Genomic DNA, 18,076 nt, shown 5'->3' with positions numbered 1-18,076 from the left:
ATTAAGCTCTGTCATAACCCAGGCCTCTAGCAACTTTTCTGCCTTGGCCTTGAACGATAATTAATTCGATCTTTGTGATCACTAGTTGTATTACAGACATATAATATGTTATGTCTTCTTGGAGAAGAATTCAGTGATATTGTTTTTCCTATTACGTCCTATTACAACCTAGAAATCAAGCAATAATGTTGTTTTTGTCTTAGTAGGCCTACGTACTGTTACGACCTAGACCTCATGCAACCTTACTACTTTGGCCTTGGATAATAACTGATGCGATCTTTACCAGAGCTGGTTGCTGGTAGTATATATTACATGTTCATTAGCTGCTTATACATACGTAAGTTCAGAGAGTACTTCCTGATATAACTTAGATCGCGGGCAACTTTACTACTGTGACCATAAGTAATTCATTTTATCGTTACGAGCGCCAGCTGCTGGAAGTATGTCTACTAAGCTTTACATGCCTATGGAAGTTCAGAGATGTAAATAAGCACACTAGCAGTGAATTATGGTTCAATAATTGCCAGTAGTCAAGGTATCTGTACATTCACACCTAGTCCTTGAATATTAAAAGTATTCGATTCATTGTAAGTACTGCACGTACAATATAGAGATGCATAAATATTATTATTATGCCTTGTGTTAAGAAGTTAAAGTGGCTTTCACTTTCTACCGATTTCAACATAAGACGTTGAGCAACGCTACCCCCTACATGTGGACGACTACCGTGACTAAATATCACCGACGCATTAGAGAAATTGTATAAAGTCCGATTAAGTAAGGTTGAAACACGTATGTATTCATTACCAGCGATGGCGAGGCATGACAGAATCTCTGACCAGAGAGTTATTTATCGTTGCTAGTCTGCGCTTGACCGCGCGAGAGTTCAGTAGTGTGTGGCGAGTGGGCGGAGAGAGTAGTCAGTTGGAGAGTAGTTGCAGTCTGCAGTAGTAGTCAGTCGGCAGTAGTTGTAGCGAGTGGACGGTTGTACTGAGCGGGCGTCGCGATGCGTCGACGGTGTGCTGTTCTTCCGAATCTGGTCAGGATTGTGGTGGACGATGAGTATTGTTGTAGGAGGTAATGAAGCAGCATTGCGCTCAGCTAATTACGTATGTTAATTGTAATTAATTTGTTCAAAATGACGCCCCAATAATAACTTTTTATAAAGTAACTCATTTAAAGAAAAAGATTCATTTCAAGCTAAATAATATTTCCTATGCATTCCCTCCAAGAATCAAAATTAAATATAAGACAGCATTGCACGAAGCTATGCCGAAAAATAAGAGCAGATATAGATGCAGTTTTACTGAGGTAAGAATTTTGGTTTAATTATTTCACAGGGCCGTAGGTCAGCGCTGCTGTCCTTATAAAATTTGTCAGGTTTAATTATTGCTGTTGAGTTGTTACATTCAGTTCATGGTTCATTTTTATCATTCAATTTTGTGGGAAGACAACATTTGGCACATTTCTATAATCATTGACATTTTAATTTCTTGCAGGGAGGTTACAAGGTTTCTCATAAGAGTGGGAATGACAATCATTTGATAGAGCATGGTACAAAATTAGTTACAAATACATATAATTCTGTAAGTTGATGTCGAGCAAAGGTATATCGAATGTATAAGATAATGATAAATTTGAAGAACCCAAGTATAGCACTTTTATGTATGCTCTCGGTAAGCATCTAGCCACAGAGCTAAATTCAGTTTTTATTCTCGTCATTTTTTGTTTTCCGTCGTTCCTTAGTTGCTTCAAAATTCGTGGTGGTTGTTCCGTCTATGCAACTAATTGAAGGCACTTTGTTTATTGCCAACGCCTTTCGCTTCTTTTATATTTCATTTCCGACAGTTTACTACATCTTCCAGCTACTTCTCTACATAGTCGCCGTGGCGGGTGATGAAACACTCCGCTTCGAAAACACTGCAAGGGCTTCCTGATTGCCGTTGCAGTGTGCGGCCGAGAATTGCCATGAAGAAGGAAATGCATGACAGGTACTTTATGTGGGGTTGCACAAATTCAGGCGAAACCTCGCTATGTGGTGGGATACCCTAGTGGGCTAGGCATCTTTACGAGCTCACTGTGCGTTCAGAATCGGAAAGAGCGACGTGATGCGATCAACAGGAATGCTAGAGACATTGCTCAACACATATGTGCAAACCTTCATCACATTTTCACATTTCGCGACCTATCGGGTCTTACTTTTCGAATAGCCCCAGTAGGTGGCATCCGACCCCTCTGTGTGTCCCTCGCTGTTATCGACAGTTTTAAAGAAAGTTACAAGAGAGGAACCATTAACGCCTGCATATTGTGTGTGCAGACGTGGTTTTAATCAGATTTAGAAAATGCAAAGATGTAATGGAAGCTGAATGAATTATTGCAATAATTGAGGCTACAGTGATTTGTAAATACTTTTTTCTCTGTTATTTTCCTGATCAATCTGGCTACGAAGGATAAATCACTAACAGTGGAGGTAGAAAACATCTCTAACAAGTGAGGCACACTTGTCGTATAATTAGGATTTAACATAAAAGTTTTCCAGCTAGTCGAATGCACGTAATAATGAAAATGAGTTTTTTAAAATGTAAGGACACTCGTTAAAGAAAAGGATATCAATATGAAACCGAAGAGAATGAACGAAGCGTTGGTACGGCGTCGGCGAGAGCGCGGGTTTCACTGTCACGGTCAAGCCACGGACTAGTGCCAACACTGCCATGTAAATTCCTACACTACCTGCAACCACGTCGGTGGAATCACGGCCCAGTCGAGGCACTGTTGGGTCCTTTATGTATGTAAATCCAACTTTGATTAGTGATTGTACCGTAGGGCTGCGTTTGCGGTTAATTACTACTATTTCATATCAAATGCACGGTTGGTTTTGGACGGGGTCTTGCCTTAAGACGAAGCAGACAAGTGAAGGAGGAACTCCCATAATATATTCTGTCAGTAGCGGGGTTGTTAATAAGTAAATGTCGAGTTGAAGTAGTATCAAAATAGCAAAGAAGGTTAAAACTTATTTTCGTAAACATAACCCTTATTTTTTAAAACTCATGTTTGCGTATTCTGATGCCGGCGAAGAGCCTATAGCTCAGTGTGTGATTTGTTTTCAAATGCTTTCCAACGTATGTATGAAACTATTAAAACGTAAAAGGCATCTATCAACTAGACATCCTAAATGTGTAAGAAAGTCTCTCGATTTATTTCGAATCAACAAAATAAATTTTTGTATGACTAAGTGCACCATGTAAAAGTATTCATAAGAGAATGTGCTGTAAGTACCAGAGTTTCTTACGAGCTGTCTTTCTTAATTGCGAAGAAGGGTTAACCTTATGTAAAAAAGTTAATTTTTCAAACACTACGATTTTTAAACCTAATAATAGTTTATTTTAGTTACTTCTGTTACACTGTGATTATATACTTTAGTCTTCACTGATGTTAACGAAAAATCTAATAACTAGACTTACTGGAGCAGTATTTAAGCCTTTTCATGTATCTTTTACGAACTGATTCCCTAAAATTGGGGCAAGGTGCGATGGATCAGAAATCACTTTGAAGATGATTACTTAAAACGATTGCAAATGTCATCAAGCAAAGAAGACTCGTTAATTGAAATGTCATATGATAGACTCTAAATAGTTTTTTGAAACAACGCTACTAATCGCGTTCTGGTTATGGCTCGGCAAGAGTATCAAATAAGCGCCAAATTTGCGCTGAGACACTTGATGGGTTTTTCGAAAACCTATCTATGTATACAATCTTTTTCAACTGTACTTTTTTTTTGAAAAAGGACTACAGAAATAGATTGAGTGTAGATAGTGGTTTGAGGCTAAAATTAACGAATTTTAATCTGCATATTGATTCTCTCATGAGGGACAAACAATGTCAAAAATACCATTGAGTTCTTAATAATACTAACCACTCGACTTTGAGTTTTCTTATACGACTGGACGTGACAGCTAAGGGAATACAACAAAAATATTTTCTTTATAAAAATATAAATATTTCAAGTCATTGTACAGCGTGTTTTACTAATTACTGTTAGTTACGAGGGCAGTTCAATAAGTAATGCAACACATTTTTTTTCTCGGCCAATTTTGGTTGTAAAAACCGGAAATTTCTTGTGGAATATTTTCAAACATTCCCGATTCGTCTCGTATAGTTTCATTGACTTCCGACAGTTAGCAGCGCTGTATGGAGCTCTTAAAATGGCGTCTGTAACGGATGTGCGTTGCAAACAACGGGCAGTGATCGAGTTTCTTTTGGCGGAAAACCAGGGCATCTCAGATATTCATAGGCGCTTGCAGAATGTCTACGGTGATCTGGCAGTGGACAAAAGCACGGTGAGTCGTTGGGCAAAGCGTGTGTCATCATCCGCAAGGTCAAGCAAGACTGTCTGAACTCCCGCGTGCGGGCCGGCCGTGCACAGCTGTGACTCCTGAAATGGCGGAGCGTGCGAACACACTCGTTCGAGATGATCGACGGATCGCCATCAAACAACTCAGTGCTCAACTTGACGTCTCTGTTGGTAGTGCTGTCACAATTGTTCACCAGTTGGGATATTCAAAGGTTTGTTACCGCTGGGTCCCCCGTTGTCTAACCGAACACCATAAAGAGCAAAGGAGAACCATCTGTGCGGAATTGCTTGCTCGTCATGTGGCTGAGGGTGACAATTTCTTGTCAAAGATTGTTACAGGCGATGAAACATGGGTTCATCACTTTGAACCTGAAACAAAACGGCAATCAATGGAGTGGCGCCACACCCACTCCCCTACCAAGAAAAAGTTTAAAGCCATACCCTCAGCCGGTAAAGTCATGGTTACAGTCTTCTGGGACGCTGAAGGGGTTATTCTGTTCGATGTCCTTCCCCACGGTCAAACGATCAACTCTGAAGTGTATTGTGCTACTCTTCAGAAATTGAAGAAACGATTTCAGCGTGTTCGTAGGCACAAAAATCTGAACGAACTTCTCCTTCTTCATGACAACGCAAGACCTCACACAAGTCTTCGCGCCCGAGAGGAGCTCACAAAACTTCAGTGGACTGTTCTTCCTCATGCACCCTACAGCCCCGATCTCGCACCGTCGGATTTCCATATGTTTGGCCCAATGAAGGACGCAATCCGCGGGACGCACTACGCGGATGATGAAGAAATTATTGATGCAGTACGACGTTGGCTCCGACATCGACCAGTGGAATGGTACCGCGCAGGCATACAGGCCGTCATTTCAAGGTGGCGTAAGGCCGTAGCATTGAATGGAGATTACGTTGAAAAATAGTGTTGTGTAGCTAAAAGATTGGGGAATAACCTGGTGTATTTCAATGCTGAATAAAACAACCCCTGTTTCAGAAAAAAAATGTGTTGCATTACTTATTGAACTGCCCTCGTATATGCGTGAACACACGCACTAAACATCCTAAATGTGTAAGAAAGTCTCTCGCTTTATCTCAGATCAAGAAAAGAGTTGTCAGTGCTAACAGACAAGTAACACTGCGTGAATCAACCAAAGAAATCAATGTGGGACGTACGACGAACGTATCCGTTAGGAAAGCGCGGCGCACTTTGGCGTTAACGGGCTATGGCAGCAGACGTCCGACGTGAGTGCCTTTGCTAACAGCGCGACATCGCCTGCAGCGCCTCTCTGGGCTCGTGATCATGTACCGGGTGATCAAAAAGTCAGTATAAATTTGAAAACTGAATAAATCACGGAATAAAGTAGATAGAGAGGTAAAAATTGACACACATGCTCGGAATGACATGGGGTTTTATTAGAACCAAAAAAAATACAAGCGTTCAAAAAATGTCCGACAGATGGCGCTTCATCTGATCAGAATAGCAATAATTAGCATAACAAAGTAAGACAAAGCAAAGATGATGATCTTTACAGGAAATGCTCAATATGTCCATCATTCCTCAACAATAGCTGTAGTCGTGAAATAATGTTGTGAACAGCACTGTAAAGCATGTCCGGAGTTATGGTGAGGCATTGGCGTCGGATGTTGTCTTTTAGCATCCCTAGAGGTGTCGGTTGATCACGATACACTTGCGACTTCAGGTAGCCCAAAAGCCAATAATCGCACGGACTGAGGTCTTGGGACCTGGGAGGCCAAGCATGACGAAAGTGGCGGCTGAGCATACCATCATCACCAAACGACGCGCGCAAGAGATCTTTCACGCGTCTAGCAATATGGGGTGGAGCGCCATCCTGCATAAACATCGTACATTCCAGCAGGTGTTTATCAGCCAGGCTGGGGATGATGCGATTCTGTAACACATCGGCGTACCTCTCACCTGTCACGGTAGCAGCTACAAAACCAGAATCACGCATTTCCTCGAAGAAAAAAGGCCCGATAATGCTAGATGTGGTAAATCCAACCCATACCGTGACTTTCTCGACGTGCAGTGGAGTTTCCACGACAGTTCTAGGATTTTCGGTAGCCCAAATTTACAGTTGTGGGCGTTGACAGACCCTCGGAGCGTGAAATGAGCTTCGTCAGTCCACAACACGTTACTCAACCAATCGTCATCTTCCACCTTCTTTTGAAACGCCCACACCGCAAATGCCCTCCGCTTCACTAAACAGTTCATGATGCCGATGGATTTTGTACGGATAGCATCGGAGGGTACGCCTAAGTGCCAACCAAACAGTAGTGTATGGAATGCCGGTGCGACGAGCGACTGCACGGGCGCTGACTTCCCCGTGCATAGACGAACCCGCTACAGTCTTCATTTCTTCCTGAACCGTCTCCGCAGCATTACGCCTTGTGCTCGGTCGGCCACTACGGGGTCTATCGTCTAAACAACCCGTGGCTTCCAACTTCGAAATCATTCTCGCCACAGCTGCATTTGTCAACGGACCTTGACCCATTCGAATCCCCTTCCTATGGCGATAGGATCGTAACGCTAAACTAGCACATTCCCCATTCTGATAATACAGCTTCACTAAAAGCGCCTTTTCAGGTAACGTCAACATGCTGCGACTGCTGACGCATGTGATTCTCTCTCTCGTTACAGCTCCTTTTATACACGATTGTCATGCGCAGTCACTGACGTTCTGCTGTCCAGCGCCATCAGTCGGACATTTTGTGAACTTTTTTTTGTCCTAATAAAACCCCGCGTCATTCCGAGCATGTGCGTCAATTTTTACCTCTCTATCTAAATTAAGTTTTCAAATTTATGCTGACTTTTTGATCACCGGGTATGTTGGACTCTAGACGACTGGAAAACCGTGGTCTGGTCAGATGAGTCCCGATTTCAGTTGTTAAAGAGCTGATGGTAGATTTCGAATGTGTCGCAGACTCCATGAAGCCACTGTGCAAGCTGGTGGTCGCTCCAAAATGGTGTGGGATGTGTTTACATGGAATGGACGGTGGCCTCGGCTCCAACTGAACCGATCATTGCCTGATAATGTTTATGTTCGGCTACCTGGAGACTATTTGTAGCGAACAGCGATGACATTTTTGTAGATGATAACTCGCCATGTCACCGGATCCAGTTGTTCGCGATTGGTTTGAAGAACATTCTGGACAATTTGAGCGAATGATTTGGCCACGCAGATCGCCTGATATAAATCCCATCGATCATTTATGCGACATATTGGAGAGGTCAGTTCGTGCACAAAATCCTGTACCGGCAACACTTTCGCAGCTGTGGGCGGCTATGGAGGCAACACGGCGAAATACTTCTGCAGGGGACTCCTGACGACTAGTTGAGTGTTGTCACGTCGAACTACTTCACTACGCCAGCCAAAGTAAGGTCCTACACGATATTAGGAGGCTGCCCGAGAGTTTTGTCACCTGGATCAGAAACAAAGTGCGAAAGTTTTGTTTTTCAGTGTTTAAAAGCAGGTACATACCATCCAACGAACGTTGAGTACAGGAATAGATAAGTAACAGCTCAGTACACACCAAATATCTGGTTTCCACAACACTATTTTGCTGACATACGAAGTTCACCTTTTAGTATTTGTTTACTAACAGCCGTTCACATGGTTGCAGATGACATGATGTTCGCTAAGTAAAAAACGGTAACAACAAAAATAGCGCACACAAAATATGTCGCAAACAGCGACAATAATTGCTTAAAACTTGCTGTAACATACGAGGGGCGTTCAGAAAGTAAGCTCCGATCGGTCGCGAAATGGAAACGACTATGAAAATCCGATAAAGCTTTGCACAGATGTGTTGGGTAGTGTCTCTAGTATAACCCCAGTTAGCATCACGTCGCTCTTCTCATTTCGGAGCTCGCAGTGAGTGCGTAAAGATGTCTAGAAAATAGTGTCTGCCGCCAAGTACGAGGGCCTGGTGAGAAATTTCCCCTGAAGCTATGCAGCTAACATTACACAACTGTCGTGCTGTTTCTTCTTCAAGACAATTCTCAGCCGCATTCTGCAGGGGCAATGAAGATGCTCCTGCATCGTTTTCAAATGGAAATGTGAGATTACCCACAATACAGTCCGCAATTGTCTCCCCCTGAGTTTCATCTCTGGTCACATGAACTGCTGTCTTTGAAGACAACATTTTGACACAGACAACGAGGTGTAGGCCAGCGTGGAGAATTGGTGGAAAGCACTGGCGGCTGCCTTCTATGATGAGGCTATTGAAAAGTTGGTACAACGCTATGACAAAAGTCTAAGTAAGAACGGCGACTACGTAGAGAAGTAGCTGAAAGGTGTAGCTAATTGTTACAAGTAAAACATTTCTGATGTTCACTGTGGTTTCAATTTGGCAATCAATCGGAGCTTACTTTCTGAACAGGCCTCGTATATTAAATAAGGTAGTATGAAAGTATCCATAGTAAACTATATTTTAAAAAACGAATAGTAAAAAATGTAATAATGTGCTACTGTGTTTGTGTAAACATGCTATTTTCTGCATGTTTTAGATTAAAAAAAACACTAATGATGGTGATATTTGTCACCGAAACTAGTTTGGGAGAATAAAGAAATAAACGAATAACAAGGTGTTTTGCATCAAGGCGGACTCAGTTTCTGATATTGATGTTTTTCTATGCAAACACGGACGAAATGGAAGAGTTCCAAGATAAAATCATTGTCACCTCAGTGTACATTGTCCTACAGCGCTTTCGTGTAAAGTTACATCTGTATTCGCTCGCACAGACGTGGTCCCACAAGTCGAGGGTGCCACCCTGATGACCGCAAATACCGTATCACGCATATATCATAAGAAGTAATACAACTTTGTAAGTCATAGGTGTCTGAGTGTTAATGGTGTGATTAGATATTGTTGTTTCTTCTTACGTTTATAGCTTAGGACATTGGTCGTCTTTGTATCACTGCAGGTTGTATCCCCAACCCTAGCACACTACACCCACATTTTCTTGACTTTTCATCTCTCTAGTACTAAATCGGTGGAAGTAGCTGGGATTCGAGCTGCTAATGTGTCGAAACGTCTGCCTATCAACTTTGGCGATCAAATGATGCTCTGTGTCACAGACCGGACTCTGTTGTCGTCATTGTTTAATGCTGTGTTTCATTTCGGAAATAAATAATTTGTAGCACTAAGTATCGTTTGTACTTGACCTGTTTCGCCATTGTGTACCCCCACACCCCCACACCTGACACAAAAGTATTAATTACACACTCTAAGAAGTCTAGGAGCAGTGACTGACGCGACTAGCTGTTTCGATAGAAGTCGAAAGACTGTGTATGACTTCGGATTGATGTTCACTTGTTTCTGGTCACTGTCAATCTTAGCTTTCAACATTGTGTTCAAAGAGCATTTTCGTTCAGAGTATGAATAAATTCAAACCAATTCAAATTCAATTACAATAACTTTATGTGATATTTAATTCCACGTGTTAGTCTGCTTCTGTTTACGAGCACACAGACGCACTGAACACAGTGTCATCTGCTAGCTAAAGTTGATTAAATGATTCACATTTATTTACGTCACAATGATTTCCAAACCGAACATTGATTGTCTCCTTATAGGGAAACATTCCACTGGGCTGATCGATTTTACTAATTTTTCCACTTTTTTCCTTTCCATTTTAATTTTTCCTTGTTGTAGTTCGTTTCTTACTTCTGGGCGTTGGAGGCCGCCCTACCTGGACTGTTCCAGGGCAGTGCCTCGGTTTCCCCAGTCTAGTTATGCTAATCCAAAGACAGTTTGATCGGACACATATTACGACATGAGTCGTTGCTCGAAACAATTGCTGAAAGGATGACAGAATGAAAAGATACCCAGTGACATGTAGAACTATTAGATAAGCAAGATATTCGATGATGTAAGGCAAAGAGGTTATGCCGAAATTGAAGAATACAGCTGGAAAGTGGCTGGAATGGAGAGATGTATCAAATCGCCGTTATGGATGGTCGTCACTGCAATAAAACAACAACATCGATCTGGACTGTTGAAAATTGCAGCAGTCAATTGATTCTGTGGTTGTCTTTTCTTCTTCTTCCAGAAATGTTTCTCTCTTTCACTGGAGTTACTCCTTCTTTATTCTGAGAATTTGTTCTTTGCCTTTGTGTTTTGTTTTTTGTAAAACTCCTCAAAGCTATTCTCTTTACTCCGAATTTCCTTTGGATCAATCCCATTTCCTTCCAATACCATTTTTATACATTTTCTTTTTCCTCATGAACCATGGACATAGCAGAGGTGTGGTGGCTTGCCTCCCTGTTTTCAGTAATTGCAGGATCAGCAGTCTGGATGATTGACTGATCTGTCCTTGTCACATCAGCCAAATGGCCTTGCTCTATTGGTAATCTGAATAGCTGAAAGCAGTGCGGTACTACATCTGTTATTTTTCGTGAGGGTATATAGCTATATTGTACTGTAAAATGATGATGACATTACACGTGGGTAAAATACAGTCCTGGAAATTGAAATAAGAACACCGTGAATCCATTGTCCCAAGAAGGGGAAACTTTATTGACACATTCCTGGGGTCAGATACATCACATGATCACACTGACAGAACCACAGGCACATAGACACAGGCAACAGAGCATGCACAATGTCGGCACTAGTACAGAGTATATCCACCTTTCGCAGCAATGCAGGCTGCTATTCTCCCATGGAGACGATCGTAGAGATGCTGGATGTAGTCCTGTGGAACGGCTTGCCATGCCATTTCCACCTGGCGCCTCAGTTGGACCAGCGTTCGTGCTGGACGTGCAGACCGCGTGAGACGACGCTTCATCCAGTCCCAAACATGCTCAATGGGGGACAGATCCGGAGATCTTGCTGGCCAGGGTAGTTGACTTACACCTTCTAGAGCACGTTGGGTGGCACGGGATACATGCGGACGTGCATTGTCCTGTTGGAACAGCAAGTTCCCTTGCCGGTCTAGGAATGGTAGAACGATGGGTTCGATGACGGTTTGGATGTACCGTGCACTATTCAGTGTCCCCTCGACGATCACCAGTGGTGTACGGCCAGTGTAGGAGATCGCTCCCCACACCATGATGCCGGGTGTTGGCCCTGTGTGCCTCGGTCGTATGCAGTCCTGATTGTGGCGCTCACCTGCACGGCGCCAAACACGCATACGACCATCATTGGCACCAAGGCAGAAGCGACTCTCATCGCTGAAGACGACACGTCTCCATTCGTCCCTCCATTCACGCCTGTCGCGACACCACTGGAGGCGGGCTGCACGATGTTGGGGCGTGAGCGGAAGACGGCCTAACGGTGTGCAGGACCGTAGCCCAGCTTCATGGAGACGGTTGCGAATGGTCCTCGCCGATACCCCAGGAGCAACAGTGTCCCTAATTTGCTGGGAAGTGGCGGTGCGGTCCCCTACGGCACTGCGTAGGATCCTACGGTCTTGGCGTGCATCCGTGCGTCGCTGCGGTCCGGTCCCAGGTCGACGGGCACGTGCACCTTCCGCCGACCACTGGCGACAACATCGATGTACTGTGGAGACCTCACGCCCCACGTGTTGAGCAATTCGGCGGTACGTCCTCCCGGCCTCCCGCATGCCCACTATACGCCCTCGCTCAAAGTCCGTCAACTGCACATACGGTTCACGTCCACGCTGTCGCGGCATGCTACCAGTGTTAAAGACTGCGATGGAGCTCCGTATGCCACGGCAAACTGGCTGACACTGACGGCGGCGGTGCACAAATGCTGCGCAGCTAGCGCCATTCGACGGCCAACACCGCGGTTCCTGGTGTGTCCGCTGTGCCGTGCGTGTGATCATTGCTTGTACAGCCCTCTCGCAGTGTCCGGAGCAAGTATGGTGGGTCTGACACACCGGTGTCAATGTGTTCTTTTTTCCATTTCCAGGAGTGTATGTCGCAGATAAAATAGTCTCCCATTAGGATCTCTGAGTGGAGACTACTCAGGAGGATGTCGTCATTAAGGAAAAACAAAAATTATCTTCTAAAGGTCGAAAAGTGAAATTTTGGTTTCCTTAATCGAGCTAGAGAATTTAAGAAGGGAAATGATTATGTTGAATTTAGTTACAGTGGGAATTAATGAAGTGCTGTGACAAAAGCACAGGAGTTCTGGTCAAATGAGTGCAGGGCTATACATACAAAAACAAATAGGAGTAATGCAGAAGTAGGTGTAATAATCAGTAAAAAAAAATAGGAACACACTATCGCTGCACGATCGACACAGAGGCGACACCTACATTACCGTCACCCTCATCGGCAGAGCCTTGGTACACGTTCCTGTCCACTCTTGCTATTACTTGCTGATCTCTCTCCTAGCTTGTCTCACTACCTCTTCATTGTGAACTTTAAATGAAATTTTAATTTGCCACGTTGTTCAATAGAATCTAATATTAAAATCGTTCCAGGTTATTATTTTCTGGTTTTAGTTCAACCCATTGGTAAGTTAACTTGTAAGTAACTGTAAGTTAACTTTTCCACTAGGAGACGGGATGTTTTTGACAGTAAAAACGAGGTACATTGCGTTTGTTCAAAGTTGAAGTGGATCTCATTTGATCGAAGCCAGTTAGTAACTGTAACAAAAGGACCAGCTATAATTCTCACTTCTGGTGGTTCTTTGCTTGGCTTAACAACAAAACTTGTATCATCTGCAAAGAGGACTAATTTGACAGTAGACACGAATGGGCTGCTGTAAAGTGCGCAAGGAAAATGGACGGCTTTGGGACGCGGCTTTCATTAATCCACACAGACACTGAGCATGGGTTACATTAACACTGGAGTGGGCGCGTGGGGTACACCTGTCACCCAGCGGTTTTACATTATGATTATTTCCGTTACGTTTAAAGTTGCAGCGTTCCCACGCTCAGTACCTTTCAAATGGATGCATTGTTGAAGATCTGTTTGCAGTTAACGTCAGTTGGACAGCTAAACACAGAGCAGCAGGACGTTGAAGTGAGTTGGGGTACAACTGTCCACCACGCGCGTCTCTACGTAACAATTTCTTAAGGTTGGTTTTTTTCTTTTTTTTAGCATTTTTCATACTACATTCGTTGTAAGTACAATATTTAAAGTTTTTATTAATCTGAATAAAATAACTATGTTAACTAAAGTGATTACTTATGCAGTCTTCGACATGTACTATAATTTACAGAAACTGATACTCATAAATATGTTTTTATTTTAGTGATATCAGATCCGAATTTCCGACCTTGAAGTGTGGATGAGGTGGCTCGAAGAAGATGCAGAGAGTGATGAAAATGACGTATTAGATTCTGAAGAATCCGATTCAAATGGAGATGATCAAGTATTTTAAAGCGAACATGATACTGAAACTGAACAATCTGCAGATTAATACGATAGTAAGAACTGTGAGTCTAGTATTTCCTATTATCTTGGGAAGGACAGTAAAACAAAATGGTCTGTCTGTGAGAACAAGGTCAGAGAACATAATAACTCATCTTCCTGGCCCCAAGATGCAAAAGCATCAGCAATAATATCAGAGAGTTATTAGATCTTTTCTTACACAGCAGTGTTTACAATATTATAGTTAACTGCATAAATATTTAAGTAAGAAACTTGAAAAGCAAATTTCAGAGACATAGAGATGCTACATTCACTGATGAGACCGAAATAAGAGCACTTTCCAGTATACTCTACCTAATAGGAACCCTAAGAAGTTCTATAAGAAACACTGAATTATGGCGAGGTGCACGTGTTCCACTGGGCATAAATTCAACAGTTATACCACAAGACAATCCCAGAGAAGGTTCCAAAGGACATTGCTACGAGTGTGGAAGGCAGAAAGACAACTAGAAAATGGTGTCATAAACGTGAAATGTGGAGGTGTTCGCCTCATTTGCAAAGCGTATGTGTTAACTGTCTCTGAAATAAATTAATGAAATATTTTTTTGGATATTTGTGTTTTATAACCCTATACATATACACTCCTGGAAATTGAAATAAGAACACCGTGAATTCATTGTCCCAGGAAGGGGAAACTTTATTGACACATTCCTGGGGTCAGATACATCACATGATCACACTGACAGAACCACAGGCACATAGACACAGGCAACGGAGCATGCACAATGTCGGCACTAGTACAGTGTATATCCACCTTTCGCAGCAATGCAGGCTACTATTCTCCCATGGAGACGATCGTAGAGATGCTGGATGTAGTCCTGTGGAACGGCTTGCCATGCCATTTCCACCTGGCGCCTCAGTTGGACCAGCGTTCGTGCTGGACGTGCAGACCGCGTGAGACGACGCTTCATCCAGTCCCAAACTTGCTCAATGGGGGACAGATCCGGAGATCTTGCTGGCCAGGGTAGTTGACTTACACCTTCTAGAGCACGTTGGGTGGCACGGGATACATGCGGACGTGCATTGTCCTGTTGGAACAGCAAGTTCCCTTGCCGGTCTAGGAATGGTAGAACGATGGGTTCGATGACGGTTTGGATGTACCGTGCACTATTCAGTGTCCCCTCGACGATCACCAGTGGTGTACGGCCAGTGTAGGAGATCGCTCCCCACACCATGATGCCGGGTGTTGGCCCTGTGTGCCTCGGTCGTATGCAGTCCTGATTGTGGCGCTCACCTGCACGGCGCCAAACACGCACACGACCATCATTGGCACCAAGGCAGAAGCGACTCTCATCGCTGAAGACGACACGTCTCCATTCGTCCCTCCATTCACGCCTGTCGCGACACCACTGGAGGCGGGCTGCACGATGTTGGGGCGTGAGCGGAAGACGGCCTAACGGTGTGCGGGACCGTAGCCCAGCTTCATGGAGACGGTTGCGAATGGTCCTCGCCGATACCCCAGGAGCAACAGTGTCCCTAATTTGCTGGGAAGTGGCGGTGCGGTCCCCTACGGCACTGCGTAGGATCCTACGGTCTTGGCGTGCATCCGTGCGTCGCTGCGGTCCGGTCCCAGGTCGACGGGCACGTGCACCTTCCGCCGACCACTGGCGACAACATCGATGTACTGTGGAGACCTCACGCCCCACGTGTTGAGCAATTCGGCGGTACGTCCACCCGGCCTCCCGCATGCCCACTATACGCCCTCGCTCAAAGTCCGTCAACTGCACATACGGTTCACGTCCACGCTGTCGCGGCATGCTACCAGTGTTAAAGACTGCGATGGAGCTCCGTATGCCACGGCAAACTGGCTGACACTGACGGCGGCGGTGCACAAATGCTGCGCAGCTAGCGCCATTCGACGGCCAACACCGCGGTTCCTGGTGTGTCCGCTGTGCCGTGCGTGTGATCATTGCTTGTACAGCCCTCTCGCAGTGTCCGGAGCAAGTATGGTGGGTCTGACACACCGGTGTCAATGTGTTCTTTTTTCCATTTCCAGGAGTGTAGAAACATAGAAAAAGCAACTAAAGAACATTTGATAATCATTGAAATGAGCAATTAAGAAACATAAATGGGGGACAGGAGTCCCCAGCGCGCCTAACCCCATAACGATACAGCACGCTCCTACTGCAGGGTTAAGCTGATTGCGAGCCACGGCCGCTCCAGTGCCGGTGTCCGCTCGGTGCTGCCACGAAGTTGCCCTCCCGCCGCCGACGCGCCTTATCGCGAGCGGACCCCGCTTTGTCCAGAGGGTGGCAGCTGCACAGTGCTCGCTCCGCCTGAACGCGCGCTTTGTGAACACTCACAACATTTGTTGACAGGCGTCACAAAGCAGGTCAAGACAGCAGGGAAAGCGTGTACAGATACGGTAGCGACACCACACATCACTGGTGCCAGTGAGATATGGGGTCCAGAGTTTGTTACCACTGTCAAAGGCCTGGCAGTCACTATCATACAGAACTCCATCAAGGCGCTATGATAACAGTTGTCTACAGACAAAAGTTCTATCTGAAAATTCGTACTGTATTGTCCAAACTCAGCGATACTTGTTCTTGTTATTGTGGTCTTCAGTCAGGAGACTGGTCTGATGCAGCTCTCCATGCTATTATATCCTGTGCAAGCCTCTCCATCTCTGAATAACTACTACAACCTACATCCTTTTGAACCTGCTTAATGTGTTCATCTCACGATCTCCCTCTACAATTTTTACATCTACATCTACATACATACTCCGCAAAACATCATACGGTGTAAGGCGGAGGGTACCCTGTACCACAACTATTCATTTCCTTTTCTGTTCCACTCGCAAATAGAGCGAGGGTAAAACAACTGCCTATATGCCTTCATTGTTGTTGTTGTTGTTGTTGTTGTGGTCTTCAGTCCAGAGACTGGTTTGATGCAGCTCTCCTTGCTACTCTACCCTGTTCAAGCTTCTTCATCTCCCAGTACCTACTGCAACCTACATCCTTCTGAATCTGCTTAGTGTATTCATCTCTTGGTCTCCCTCTACGATTTTTACCCTCCACGCTGCCCTCCAATGCTAAAGTTGTGATCCCTTGATGCCTCAAAACATGTCCTACCAACCGATCCCTTCTCCTAGTCAACTTGTGCCACAAATTTCTCTTCTCCCCCAATTCTATTCAGTACCTCCTCATTAGTTATGTGATATACCCATCTAATCTTCAGCATTCTTCTGTAGCACCACATTTCAAAAGATTCTATTCTCTTCTGGTCTAAACTATTTATCGTCCACGTTCCGCCTCCATTCAGGGCTACACTCTATACAAATACTTTCAGAAACGACTTCCTGACACTTAAATCTATTCCCGATGTTAACAAATTTCTCTTCTTTAGAAACGCTTTCCTTGCCATTGCCAGTCTACATTTTATATCCTCTCTACTTCGACCATCATCAGTTATATTGCTCCCCAAATAGCAAAACTCCTTTACTACTTTAAGTGTCTCATTTCCTAATCTAATTTCCTCAGCATCACCCGACTTAATTCGACTACATTCCATTATCCTCGTTATGCTTTTGTTGATGTTCATCTTGTTGTTGTTGTTGTGGTCTTCAGTCCTGAGATTGGTTTGATGCAGCTCTCCATGCTATTCTATCCTGTGCAAGCTTCTTCATCTCCCAGTACCTACTGCAACCTACATCCTTCTGAATCTGCTTAGTGTATTCATCTCTTGGTCTCCCTCTACGATTTTTACCCTCCACGCTGCCCTCCAATGCTAAATTTGTGATCCCTTGATGCCTCAAAACATGTCCTACCAACCGATCCCTTCTTCTGGTCAAGTTGTGCCACAAACTTCTCTTCTCCCCAATCCTATTCAACACCTCCTCATTAGTTATGTGATGTACCCATCTAATATTCAGCATTCTTCTGTAGCACCACATTTCGAAAGCTTCTATTCTCTTCTTGTCCAAACTTTATCGTCCATGTTTCACTTCCGTACATGGCTACACTCCATACAAATACTTTCAGAAACGACTTCCTGACACTTAAGTCTATACTCGATGTTAACAAATTTCTCTTCTTCAGAAACGCTTTCCTTGCCATTGCCAGTCTACATTTTATATCCTCTCTACTTCGACCATCATTAGTTATTTTACTCCCTAAATAGCAAAACTCCTTTACTACTTTAAGTGTCTCATTTCCTAATCTAATTCCCTCAGCATCACCCGATTTAATTTGACTACATTCCATTATTCTCGTTTTGCTTTTGTTTTTACTTCTTCTCCATGAATTTTAATACCTACTCCGAATTTTTCTTTTGCTTCCTTTACTGCTTGCTCAATATACAGATTGAATAACATCGGGGAGAGGCTACAACCCTGTCTCACTCCTTTCCCAACCAC

Source organism: Schistocerca nitens, chromosome 6, assembly GCF_023898315.1.
Source record: "Schistocerca nitens isolate TAMUIC-IGC-003100 chromosome 6, iqSchNite1.1, whole genome shotgun sequence".
NCBI lineage: Eukaryota > Metazoa > Arthropoda > Insecta > Orthoptera > Acrididae > Schistocerca > Schistocerca nitens.
The sequence above is the reverse complement of the archived record's forward strand: the minus strand, read 5'-3'. Positions refer to the sequence as shown.